Source organism: Gymnoscopelus braueri (genome assembly GCF_963280865.1).
Source record: "Gymnoscopelus braueri genome assembly, chromosome: 7".
Lineage (NCBI taxonomy): Eukaryota > Metazoa > Chordata > Actinopteri > Myctophiformes > Myctophidae > Gymnoscopelus > Gymnoscopelus braueri.
In genome coordinates this window covers 16,405,578-16,420,616 of record NC_137608.1, presented here as the reverse complement: position 1 = coordinate 16,420,616, position 15,039 = coordinate 16,405,578, and positions in this window count along the sequence as shown.

The following is a 15,039-nucleotide window of genomic DNA, read 5'->3' as shown; positions in this document are numbered from 1 at the left end:
GGTTGATTTATACACATATATGCCTTTAATCACTTTAAACCTGGTCATAAGTAGCCAATCTACAAGCTTTTCTGTGTGACACCATCATATGACGAAGAATAAAATAGGACTAAAGTGGTTAAGGGTTTTGGCACAGAAAAAGGTAAAACACGTATCTTCTTTAAAACGTATCATTTTAGCTTGGATTCCATTGCTGTGCAGGATAAATAAGATTGGGCTGTGTATCTTTGTTGGCCAATGCCAATTTTGGGGATGTAACACCAATAAAGCTCATTTTTTGTTTGATTCAATTTGACTTCATAATAACATTACCACTAAAGGCTGCTCAGTTTTGGCTCTCAGAGTTCAAGTTTACTCCAGACTTATCTGTACATGGTGTTTTTATGTAGATTTTCTTTTATTTTTATAACTTGAATTTGAAAAGTATAAGGCCAATTCTTTAAGTTCCATAGACCCTGAGAAATTGAAAGTAACCTGCTGTGGAATTTCAAATACATACGGTCTCTCTGTCAATGAGAAACAACCAACAACACTGAGTTCTTAAAATATTATTTGTATGGCACCTCCATGCGTTATTCTGAAAGGACAGCAAAGTGACAAGGAAGTGTATAGTGAAGAAAAGGTTCCAAGCTTGAATTGAGGCTGAGTAACCTGTAACCAGGGAGGGCACTCTTTTCTTGAATCTCGCAAAATGTATTTTGGATTTTTGCAGATAGTATGGCTTTTTGTACAGCAGAGATATTTCTTTCTTTCTTTCTTTCTTTCTTTCTTTCTTTCTTTCTTTCTTTCTTTCTTTCTTTCTTTCTTTCTTTCTTTCTTTCTTTGCCTACTTCCCTCCTTATCCCCTTAGCTCTGTCAGTCTGTCTCTCCAAACCAAAAGCAGGAACCATAGCCAGGCCCAATCTATTATTCAGAGAGGCTTCAGTAGTCCACACAAACAGAGCATCAATAATGGAGCCTGCAGGCAATTAATCATTGAAAGCAGTATTATAGGATTGTAATGGCCCACTATGGAGAACGCATGGAACTGTATAAGCAGTCAGTCAGTCAGTCAGTCAGTCAACAAACAAACATCTGGAGAAATTCAAAGCCAACCCTCGCAACAGTGCAAACCTTTCAAGTCTGCTGAGGTTGATTTATACACATATATGCCTTTAATCACTTTAAACCTGGTCATAAGTAGCCAATCTACAAGCTTTTCTGTGTGACACCATCATATGACGAAGAATAAAATAGGACTTAAGGGTATTTTTTAAGGAGACTGATACACATGCATTGCTCCACAAAACTTCCTTCCACCCAACCCATTGTTTTGCAGGAATAGTCAAGTCACAGCTCCTACGTTTCAAGAGAATCTGCACACAAGCAGCAGATTTTGAAAAAGCCTACAAGACTCTGTTCACAGCATTAAGGAAACGTGGATATACAAGAACATTTCTCAGGAAAGCATACAACACGTTCCAGGAAGTGAAAATAAGGAATGAGAAACCCACACTAGCTTTAGTAACCACATTTTCTAGCCAAAGTTTACTGGCAAACAGAGCCATCAAAAGAAATTTTGAAAACAGGGGAGGGGACCTCTTACAGAACTTCAACATAATCTCGGCCTACAGGAGAAACAAAAACTTAAAAGACCACTTGGTCCACAGCAAATTAAAACCCTGGAACCAGGTAATTAGGACAAGGCCTAACTACTTTAGCCCAAAACAAACTGTTAAAAACAGGACAAACAAAAATATAATTATCCTAAGACAGAACATCACATACAACACCAGAAATTGTGTTTATCTGATTACTTGCCAAGTATGTGGATTACAATATGTAGGAGAGACGAGCAACTCCATAGCAATTAGAATAAGCCAACATAAATATACCATTAATAATGAAAAGGATACCCATTTGTTAATTGTTCAACACTTTATGACACATGGAATTGAGGCTATAAAGGTATGTGGCTTGGAATACAATGACCGCTGGACAATTGGACAGAGAAGATTCCATGAAAAAGAATGGATCACAAGACTTAGCACAAAATATCCAGGTGGTTTAAACTTTTAAACTGCCCAACAGAACTGAAACCCTTCACAAATTCTCACTAAACTAAACAATGGAGTTGATCACCTACATCAAACCACATAGTTGAGTGGGAGATCTCATTGTTGAGTTAGTGAGAATATTAATGAAGACACATTGATACCAAGAGCCATCAGCAATTGGGCCATCCACAGGGAGCTCATTGTCTTCCAAAATGGAGGTGTGAACAGCAGAACTGTAGATATGCTAACTGGATTCCAAGCTTGTAACCTTTTAGCACCTATCCCTTAGTTATAAAATATAATGTAAACACATCCTTAACTGGAATTAAGAAAGAGTGGAAATAATTTTAAATCCGAGGGTCTGCGGTTACCATGACTCAGAGAATTGACGCCTCTGCCCTGCACAGTCAAACAGAAATCACAAACCTTTAAAACAGAAATAGTCTATGTAAGTTTAATTACACAGTCAGTGGGGCAAACGCAGTCCCCACCAATATTATTTACGATTCTGTGCTTATCGGTACATAACTCGGACGGCGCTGAGTCGACTAGCAGACCATCGGCCGGTCGCCGCGGGCACTCGCGCCTTGAGGCGCTCGGGCGCGACTCCTCGGCCTCAAGGTCTACTGAGTCGGCGCGCCTCTGTCATGGTCAAACTTTATTTTAAATGGAACTCACAAAGCCTTAATAACATAAATAGTTTATGTAAGTTTAATTAATTGCAAAACATGACACCTCTTATTCAAAACAGATGGCGAATGCACCTTCTCTTTATAGGGCCTACACAGATAGTACCACAAACTACCTGTGAGGCCTCTTTGAATTGAATCTCATAGTCAGCAGTCAGTCAGTCAGTCAGTCAACAAACAAACATCTGGAGAAATTCAAAGCCAACCCTCGCAACAGTGCAAACCTTTCAAGTCTGCTGAGGTTGATTTATACACATATATGCCTTTAATCACTTTAAACCTGGTCATAAGTAGCCAATCTACAAGCTTTTCTGTGTGACACCATCATATGACGAAGAATAAAATAGGACTAAAGTGGTTAAGGGTTTTGGCACAGAAAAAGGTAAAACACGTATCTTCTTTAAAACGTATCATTTTAGCTTGGATTCCATTGCTGTGCAGGATAAATAAGATTGGGCTGTGTATCTTTGTTGGCCAATGCCAATTTTGGGGATGTAACACCAATAAAGCTCATTTTTTGTTTGATTCAATTTGACTTCATAATAACATTACCACTAAAGGCTGCTCAGTTTTGGCTCTCAGAGTTCAAGTTTACTCCAGACTTATCTGTACATGGTGTTTTTATGTAGATTTTCTTTTATTTTTATAACTTGAATTTGAAAAGTATAAGGCCAATTCTTTAAGTTCCATAGACCCTGAGAAATTGAAAGTAACCTGCTGTGGAATTTCAAATACATACGGTCTCTCTGTCAATGAGAAACAACCAACAACACTGAGTTCTTAAAATATTATTTGTATGGCACCTCCATGCGTTATTCTGAAAGGACAGCAAAGTGACAAGGAAGTGTATAGTGAAGAAAAGGTTCCAAGCTTGAATTGAGGCTGAGTAACCTGTAACCAGGGAGGGCACTCTTTTCTTGAATCTCGCAAAATGTATTTTGGATTTTTGCAGATAGTATGGCTTTTTGTACAGCAGAGATATTTCTTTCTTTCTTTCTTTCTTTCTTTCTTTCTTTCTTTCTTTCTTTCTTTCTTTCTTTCTTTCTTTCTTTCTTTCTTTCTTTCTTTCTTTCTTTCTTTCTTTGCCTACTTCCCTCCTTATCCCCTTAGCTCTGTCAGTCTGTCTCTCCAAACCAAAAGCAGGAACCATAGCCAGGCCCAATCTATTATTCAGAGAGGCTTCAGTAGTCCACACAAACAGAGCATCAATAATGGAGCCTGCAGGCAATTAATCATTGAAAGCAGTATTATAGGATTGTAATGGCCCACTATGGAGAACGCATGGAACTGTATAAGCATGCATACATTTATGTATGTGTGCATGTATGTGTCGTAGGTAGTGGTAGGGTGGACAGCAAAGCTTGCTAAAGCTGTAATCCTTGCATCAACAATGTTCCAGCACACCTGCAGATTCTATCATATGGCACGTGATAAATTTGCACAGCTTTATAACACACACACACACACACACACACACACACACACACACACACACACACACACACACACACACACACACACACACACACACACACACACACACACACACACACACACTTAATGGTATTATGCCACTGTGTCGATCAAGAATAAGATTAATGTGTCTCACTCTCAACTGCTGTGATCTACAGTATTTGATGATCGGAGGCCTCTCCGGTAGGAGACTCAAAGAATCTTCTTTGAGTCTCCTACTGGATACATTAGCATCTTTCCGCCGGTAATCACATTATTGGCTTAGGAATGCGACAAAAACAAAAACATCTCCATAAATTCAATGCTTCATGGTTTGTGTAATTGATGGAAAATACCTATTTTTTGGGGTGAACTACTCCTTTAAGGTATGGGCTCTTTGAGAAAATTATTCCAATAAGCTGACCTAAGCTAAATCATGAAATTCCATCTGTATATTATTCAAAATAACATTTTAGGAGAAGAGATCGCATTACTTGCTTTTTTGTGCGATGTAGACTGGTCTGTGTTTGTCAGGTGTGATCTATATTACACAATGGTCCAAATTCAGATGATGGCAGGAGCACACACATATTTGGCAAAAGAGCCCTCCATGCTGCAGGAGTGAAATAGAGGCTTGGGATTCACATTGTACAATACCTATTTTAATGGTGTTTTTTTGTCTCTGGAAAAAGAACATCTGCATGCATATCTTCTTGTGCACAGAATGCAGAAAACACATCCACACAAACACTCATGCACACATATGCATGTACACACATGCACAGTCATAGACACACTGTAGACATCCACACAAACACTCATGCACATATGAATGCACACAACTGCAGAGTCGCAGACATGCAGATACTGTACATGCAAACAGAGACCTGCACACATACAAACACCCTGGGTTGGAAAAAACAGAGTTTTACTCATATCTTGAAATGAGTAAAACTCTGTTAATAAAAGACATGGAGCCGACATGAAACACCGAAACAAAGATGAACTAAGCCTAGCTACAGTATGTTCTGACTGCCAGCCCAAATCTGAATGTTTCCCCCAATCTAATTCCAGATAATGACTTTCTCCAAATATGTAAGAAATAAACTTCTGAAATATAGGAGCTTAGAGACGAGAAGAGGTAGACTTCATAATTAATTTGAAGATTACATTGACCGGCCCTTAGTCTTCTCCGACACACTGTTCTGTAGGTATGCAAGAGTTTCCCCTCTTAATTAGGACTTACTTTCACTATCAACTCACTTTATCGACAGATTGTCTATCTTGAGTCTTAAGTATAAGATTTTAAAAAGTACATCTTAATAAAGAATGTGTTTATTTATCATCAAGACTCATTATGAACCACTGATTGATTGATTGAATATTTTATTAGACAGAAATGTAAAAACAGCACAAGTACAGTCAAACACTTTGTCTATAAGGATAACACCCAAAAAGTCCTTGCAGTCATGTTTCCATTGGGGACCTAGGTATTCAATTCATCAACATATAGCACCAACATTCAATATCATACAAAACACTATATGTACAGAGTAGGAGAAAAAAAAGTGTGTGTGTGTGGAGGGGGGGGGGGGGGGTCGCCTGTCTAAGGGAGAAGTGATAACTGAATAGATTCAGGTAATTAGAAAGAGGGAGGCCGCAGATTGATATCATCATCATTTGAAGGTTGCATGGACTACTGTATTTCTTGTGAAACAGAATATATAATCACATGCCTTTATGAATTATACAAGATTTAATTGCAAAACGTTTATTTCGCGCGGACATGCAGAAGTAGGGAACAAAACTAAAGGAATACCAAAACGCTCGCCCCAACACACAGTCACCCCGGGGCAAATCCGGCGATCCAGCCACCTGGTATTCGTAAATGTAACCTCAGTAAACTATGCCTATTCCTAACCTTATTACTAAACGTAACCTCAGTAAACTATGCCTATTCCTAACCTTATTCCTAAGCGTAACCTCAGTAAACTATAGCCTCAACGCCAGCAAGCCTTACTCATCTGCGAAGAGAAAAGCCTGGTTTTGATTGATTGATTGATGTACTTTATTTAGTAAGACATGAGAACATCAGTACATGGAAGTACAAATTCACAATACAAGTTCTACTAAACTGGGAGACTCATTAAGCACTGAGCTTGTTTAAGATGAGATCCCCATGCACACAAATCATGATGACATATAAGAGACATACAGATATACACACTACTATACAGAAAGTCATACAATCAGCTTACAGGTTACTGGTATGAACAGTAACCTGAGTGGGGTAGGTTAAGACTTTGACAGGGGCCATTTTCGAATTGCAGCCTCCTGAAGGTGTATCTTTAGGGCAGTTTTGAAAGTGAGTAGGGTTTTACACTCCTTTTCTCCTTTTGGTAGGGCATTCCACATTTTTGATGAATAGCATGAGAACGAGTTCATTCCCTTTGTTGAGCCAAATCTGGGTTGCACATGATTTGTGGAGCTGCCTCTGGTGTTATGATCGTGGACTTCATTAACATTTAGGAAGTATTTAGACAAATACAGGGGGATCCCAATATTGTGGTGTATCTTGAAGACCAGGCCCATAGCAAGTTGCTGTACTCTGTCCTCAACCCTAAGCCATCCAATCCTAGCAAAATGAGCAGGGGTCACGACCTAATGTAGAGAGTGTCTATAGGGGCGGGACTTCCGTCGTACGTATTTCCCCCGGAAATTATCTTTTTTGACCAATAATAACACTCGTTTCATTCACGGAGAATGTAAACAGATTTGTAAAGCGTCAACGTAATTTCCTTGGGCAGTGCTTCCGCCAAATTCTGGTACTTCCGTTTGGACACTCAACCGGCTAGGTCTTGCCCAGCGAGAGTAAACTATGCCTAAACCTAATCTTATTCCTAAACGTAAACCTCAGTAAAACGGTGCCAAAACCTAAACTTATTCCTAATCTTAACCTCAGTAAAACTATGCCTGACCCTAAACTTATTTCTAACCTTATCGTCAGTAAAACAATACAAGAATACAAGGGAGCGAGTGGTCCGTGAAAGAAATGGGGGCGAGCGTGTTTTGGGGCGAGTCTTCCGGTTACCAACTAAAGAGGGTCACAATCGAGGTACCACCATTACATCATTGCCTCTGATTGAGACTGCTCTAAAAAGCAGCCCCAATTGAATCCCACATCACATAGCTCTGTAGAGCCGGATGCAGCTGTGGGACTCACAATCCTGTTGAGCCCTGATAATGTTAGGGATCCTAACATAGCTGACATATCAGAAAGCCCATCAGTGACACCTAGTGGTATGATGTAACCTATTACACTGGACTTACAGGCAGAACCACATCCATTCTATTCTGCATCTTCTGTCACCATGACTGTCAGTGATTAAGTGATCCTGGGCCTACAACTAATGGCCACCAGGTGGTGGTGTCTGTCTTGATTTGAACTACAGGTAGGTACCACTCACGCATACAGTACAGTCAACCACAACATTATTTACTGGTTTGGTACCTTGTAAATAGCCAAAAAAAAACACTGATATGCACAATGTAAAGGCTTGTGACATACAGCTAATGAAGACCCACAGCCATGGAGATTACGGCTTTACCCCTCTCTTATCAATTTCTTTATATTGTCCTGAAATGATCTTCAATGTAGCAAAAAGTTCATTGGCATTTCACTGAGATGCTTTTTGCATTGGCCATTCCATTTATGTAATTAGTGGTATCATCTGAGAAGAACACAACAGCAATCCCTGTCTCCAATGTTAGGCACACTGATGCTTGGGACCTTGGGTCACTTAAAGATTTTGGCTGAATTGCTACCTTGACAAAAAGAAAAGTATTTGGTCATCCAGGAGTGCAGCCCTGGCCCCTTGCCATGATGTATCCATGTAAAATAGCTCTATCATCGGATGAGAAAAAGACACTGGAGCAGCTCGATAAATTAAGCCTCTTTATTAATGGAAGGTGATAGGACAAGAAGTGACTGACATTTCAATGTTACACGGTCAGTATCATGTCAGTATCATGGTGACCATGATACTGACCATGAAATACTGACATGATACTGACCCTGAGATACTGACATGATACTGACATGATACTGATATGATACTGACCAACATTATGAGCGGCTATACGGTTCTTAATGTAACACATTATTGTCTCTCCGCCAGGCCGAAAGGCATGGCGAGAGAGTATGTTTTACCCCCTGTCCGTCCGTTTGTTTGTGTATCCGTTTGTTTGTGTGTCCGTTTGTCCATCTGTCTGTGAACAGCTAATCTCAGGCACCGTTGGCCCGGTCGCTCCGAAACTGTGCACACACACTCCCTGGATGCCAATTCAGAACCTCTGCCCCAAATTTTTCACATGGGCCTGTTATAGCGCCACCAGGAGGCCGATTTGTGCAAAACCCTTTTACTCCTACAGATTTGATCCAAATGTCATGCAAATCGGTACACAGTATCTCTATAGTCATGTGATCAACACGGATCTGTCCGATTGTCCATATTCCATCCTCATTGGCTAAGGTTGGCTTCCAAAGTTTGCAGGATTGGTTCGTTTTGAACAAAATGCCTCAAATCATGAACGCAGCTTCCGCTTTCCGTGCAATTTCACACGCAAATTCCCACTAGGCCGAGGAAGAAATGCCACCCTTTTCACATTGGCCTGTTATAGCGCCACCAACAGGTCTAATTTAGCAAAACACATTTTTGGAACAAAATGCCTCAAATCATGAATGCAAGGTCCGATTGCCGTGAAAGGCCCAAGAAGAAATGGCACCCTTTTCACATTGGCCTATTATAGCGCCACCAGGAGGCCATAATAACCTACCTAACCTGGCGGAGACCTGTGCTCCGAGGAGCACTTTTTCTAGTTACATTACTACATTATTCAAAAATCCGTTATTACGTTATGCGCTCATGATTTTATGACATTATGAGCTTATTATTACATCATGAGCCGTTATTACATTTTGTGTCATTTCACGTTTTCTTCAAAACGCACGTTTTGCTACTACTCCCACAAATAGTGTCAAAAACTCACACAAAGCGGTACATAATTATCTCAGGAGTCAAGTGATCAAGTCAGAGTCCCAGTCAGAGTTTGTAGTTTAGCTATAACTGCATGCCTTCCAAATTTTGCGGCCCATGGGCAGGCAACCTGGCCTGGCGGGGATCTGCGCTCAGAGGAGCGCACTTTTCTATTTTAATTTCTGTTCTAAATGATTAAATTAGACATATATCATGTTTTTAACTCTTACCCATGAATTATACTGTATCACAAGTAAACCATCAATCACATAACACAAGAGAGGTGCTATCCTAGGAGCGCAGATCTCCGCCAGGCTGGGTTGCCTACTCAGGGCTGTATCAATTGTGGGGTGCAACCTTTTGCATTTGTGGCGCCTCCTGTGGGCAAATGTCAAAGCGCTTTTGGAGGTGCGCTCTATAGAGGCTCCTCAACATGCAATTCCAATTTGATTAGATGTTGTGTTTGTATGCAGTGTTGTATACAGTATGACGTATTTTGTTTATTTTTATATCTAGGCCCTGGACACACATTTTTGAAGTGAAATCTACTGTCCTACTGTGTAACCTTTAAAAAAAACCACACACACACACACATTTTTATATACATTTTCACTGGAATATTTTTCACAATAACCATTCCACAATGTGTTGTGTGACCACTTCTCTAGACACAATTCTTTCCAATGATGCGTGCTCTCTCCTTGGCCTCCTGCAGTCCAAGACCAGCTCCATGGTCTTGTTGACATGAGTGAGGTTGTTTTCCTGACACCACTATGTCCGTGATCTGACCTCATCCCTGTAGGCAATCGCATTGACAATCCTGGCCAGTACTGTTGTGTGGTCAGCATACTTGATCATGACATTGGAGCTGTGCGTGCGTGCACGGCCACAAAGTCTTGTGTGTACAAGGAGTAGAGGAGAGGACTCAGCACACAGCCCTGGGGGACGGCTGTGTTGAGGGTCAGGGGGTCTGATGTGATGTTGCCCATTCTCACCACTTGGCAGAGATTCGCCAGGAAGTGCAGGTCTAGGTCTCTGAGCTTTGTATCGAGCTTGGCAGGAACTATTGTGTTTGAATGCTGAGCTGTTGATTACACAGACATCAGGGATTACAAAAAGAGTACCAGAAATCTGTATGATTTGCACACACAATGTTTCCTTCTCAACGCCAGGGCGTATTGAGGAGCAAATGCAACGTGCACCCCTTTAAGGAGAAACTCTTTTGGACCAATGTAGCCTACTCCATCACATATTTTCTACTACACCTAAGTAGCTGATAACCTAAATAATAAAGACATATTTCTGATATACTACTATGATATACTATATACTATGATATACTACAGCTGTCTAATTAACTTGTGCAATAAGATACCAACATTAAAATATGCATATTTTATAAATCCACATTTTCAGTCCATTACAAGTACAGCTAGAAAATCTAGTGGAATGCCCTTAATGAAGCAAAAAATAGTTATACAATTGAACTATTCACTTTGTACACAAGACCTTGATCATATAAACGTCTAGTTTGGCATTTAGGTAGAATTACATTTTAAATACAGTATACTGGAATGAACAATTAAGAGCATTATATAACATAATAATATGTATATATATATATATATATATATATATATATATATATATATATATATATGTTTACATGATTGTAATTGGTTTGAATCCTGATCTTCTTTTGTTTTACTTTTAAAAAGATCAACACATTCAATGACGTCAGTCCCCTGAGCACTGCATGACGTCACTGCGGAGGATGGTGTCGTGACGTAGGCAGTTCAGCACCAACAAGAGATCTGAGAAGGAGGGAACCGGATGTGGCAGCCAGATGTGGGGGCACACACACACACACACACACACACACACACACACACATACATACATGGGAAGAGTGTGTTGGCAAAAATTAACATTAACAAGGACAATTAGGCCTATAAAACGTCTCAAGCTGCATAATAAAGGCACTTCAAAGGAGTCGCCTGTAAATAAGGAAATCAATTATTAATAAAATAAAATAAAAGAGATTTGCACCCCATATAGACTACTTTATACATACATGATTATGAGAATGATCAGTATGATTTCAGAAATGCTCTGCTGGTATACAATTTGCTACTGTATTCCAACAATTAAATCCAGCTAATCAGAGACCCTGGGAACGAAGGAGAGAGAGAGAGAGAGAGAGAGAGAGAGAGAGAGAGAGAGAGAGAGAGAGAGACTCGATCAGGGTGGACAGTGATGTGCGTGCGGCTACCGGGCAGCTGGGTGGATAAATGAGTTGTCTTTTTTACTGAGGGTTTATTAACATTCACCCATAATAATGTGAATCTGTAATTTACACGAAAACAGCAGAGCGACAGGAGGCAATAGAGGATTTAATTCTACTGGATTTTTCCCGTCACTGAAACGCGCACTGGAGGCGCAGAACAGAACCATATGGACCGCGGTTTATTCCAACGGTCAAGAATGAAACGTTGAAATCTCCCCGTCATGTGTCTGTGTGCAACGACAGCTCTGGTGTGAAGATACTTTCACTGACAGTGGGTTGTGGGAGGATGGATGGAGGAGGACTGGTCGCCCTCGAAATCCCTAAGAAAGACAGACCGACATTTATAGGTGGGAGGCTGTCTGTCGTAAAGACATAGAAGATAGACCCTCTCCATCTGTCTGTCTCTCTCTCTCTGCACAGCACAGCAGAACGTTTCTGTCAGCCAGAGCACACAGTGAAAGGACCAGTCGTCATATAATCAACTACAACAATGGGGTGAGTTTGATTAACATAACATATAGCCTAATTATTAAAGTATGGTTGGTTATGGTTGCTCTCTCTCTCTCTCTCTCTCTCTCTCTCTCTCTCTCTCTCTCTCTCTCTGTATTCATATCAGCCACTGCTGCCTCATGGCTGTGCCTATGAACTTCTCATATATATACAGTATGTATGTATAAGCCTATATAATGCACTATTCTACAGTATGACAAAGATCCTAGTCCATGATGGATCTAGGCTACACAGTAAAAATCCTCAATGGATAAGGGGCCATTAAATGGCTGTTACATGTGTTACAATGTAACCACATTTTGGTCACACTGTAGTGTACACTCTGACTTGCCAATATACTCTGAATTACAAATGGATAAATTCACAGTGAGGATTTTACTGTATACATGGTCCAAGTACCCACTGTACATGTCAAGTGAATGACTGGTGTTCTTTCAGTGTGCATGGGCCTTGAGGTGATGTCCTCAATAACCGTCTACATATACCTTCAATTTATGGCTGAAAGCTTCAGTGAGGCTTGCTTTATTCAGCTCTTGCCTCTCAAAATGCCTCTTGCATAGCTAATGTGTTATTGCACATATGAACGTGCTAACCACCAAACTTTTAGGAGCAGGATATTAATATTTTATTACACTAGCTGATGCTTGCATCCAGAGGGACTTTACAATTACAATGAACCGTCTTAATTGATAATAGCTACAAGGTCACATCCAGAGTGGTAAGCTTGCCTTATACTGGGTAGAATTAAGATGACAGTCTCCACTGGTATATGCTACAGCAACCCCACTGGGTAAATGTAACTTGTAAGTCAATAATGTATTTATTTACCATAATGGCATGTTGACCAGTCCAAACGCCGGCTTACAGTGGAGGACCAACTGACAGAAAGTATCTCTCACTTCATTTTGACAACTAAATATAGTGGGGGGTTAATTATGTCACAAGCCTCTAGTGCAATTTTTAGGCACCCTGCATGCCAATAATTTGGTTAGCGGATTTGGTGTATCTATCTATCTATCTATCTATCTATCTAAATACTGTGTATTATGTATGGGACTATTTGAAACATAACATGTTTCTTTTCGCTTTCGGCATTTATTTGGCACACTAATGACTATTATTACAATGGAGGCTGCGTGTGCAAACTCACACCTCCACACTCACCCACCCACTCACCCACTCACACACCCATTATCCACTTGCCCACTCAACCACACAACCACTCACATGCTCACCACCAACGCACGCACGCACGCACGCACGCACGCACGCACGCACGCACGCACGCACGCACGCACACACGCACGCACACACACACACACATGTACACACACACACTCCTCATCCATGCTGCCCACTCAGCCTCTGTTCGTGCAGTGCGGTGGTCTCTCTCTTCTCTACCGACTGCTGCTGCATGGTGACTAAGTTCCTGTTATGCAACAGACAGCAGACTCCACATTTCAATTAATCCATTACGGTGTTAATGTGAGAAATGGTGATTCGCAACGCATTGGATCAGTGTGCCGAGGCCTTAGGTCAGGGGGTTCTCAACCTTTTCCGGATCAGGGACCACTTGAAAATCTTGGAACCATTGGCGTCGGGCCCACACGGCAGCCCGAACGGCCGTGTTAAAGTGGTCAGATGGAAACAGTGAAACCAGATCTCTCTTTCTCATACACCATGCAAATAGCTGGGATATGCATTTTCATTTTACTTTATCACTAAATGTGGCCAAAGGGTGGTTTGGTTGATGAGATCCATTTGTGCACATTTGATCTACTATGACGTTACAATTTAATCACTCATAGGCCAAGAGGACACATGCATGTGTCCAACACGGATGTGCATTTATCGGGGCAGCAACCAAGCCCCCAGAACCACGGTAGAACAGTGAAGCGGCCATCACCTGGTGGTCAAATCTGAGATTTCAATACTTCCGCATTTAAAACGCCACTGCGCATGCTAGTGCTCAAGACTTCCGCATTTGGGCACCCAAATTTGGTACTCAAATCAAGAAAAATGCGGAAGTAGTGTGATCTTCCGGGTACTTCAAACGCTTGTGAGCAACTTTCATTGAAATGAATAGCTGGGGGCGGGGGGCGTCCTCTAGATATATTAACTCTATGGGCAGCGATGACACAGGAGGAGGTAGAGCGGTCGTCAGGGAATGGGACGGTTCCCAGTGTCCTCGAGTAAGACGCTAAACACCTAACTGCCCCTGATGAGCTTAGCTATGCTATGCATACAGTACATTGTAAAGCGTTCAGAGTGGTTGGAAGTGAACCCTAGCGTCCCTGTTCTGGGGCAAACGTTCAATGACAATAGCATATCGATGAAGAGATTTTGTGTAGAGGGGGGGAAAAGGAGCGGACCAAGTACAGAGCCCCGGGGGACTAAGTACTGTATATAGGGTTTATTAACAAATGGCAGCATTCTGTATTAAATTGCTTCCAAATGCACCAGAAAAGCCTACTCTGTGTGTGCTGCTGTCTGTCTAGATGTAAAGATAGATACACAGATAGAGATATAGATAGCATGATATTGTGTGTGTGTGCGTGTGTGTGTGTGCGTGTGCGTGTGCGTGTGCGTGTGCGTGTGCGTGTGCATGTCACACCGTGTATGTCTCTCTCTCCGATTCTGTCTGTCAGTCTCTCTGTCTCTGTGTATGTCTCTCTCTCCGATTCTGTCTCTGTCTGTCTCTCTGTCTCTCAATCCCTCTCTCTACGTCTTTCTCTCTTTTTGCACTCTCTCTCTGGCTTAAATAAAAGCTGCTCTCCTCTCCTCAGTTCAGTTAATGAAACACTCTGGAGAGTGCTTGCTTCTAACACACACAGGAACGCACACACACACACACGCGCTCGCGGGCGCACGCATGCACGCACGCACGCGCGCACGCACGCACGCACGCACGCACGCACGCACGCACGCACGCACGCACGCACGCACGCACGCACGCACGCACGCACGCACACACACACACACACACACACACACACACACACACACACACACACACACACACACACACA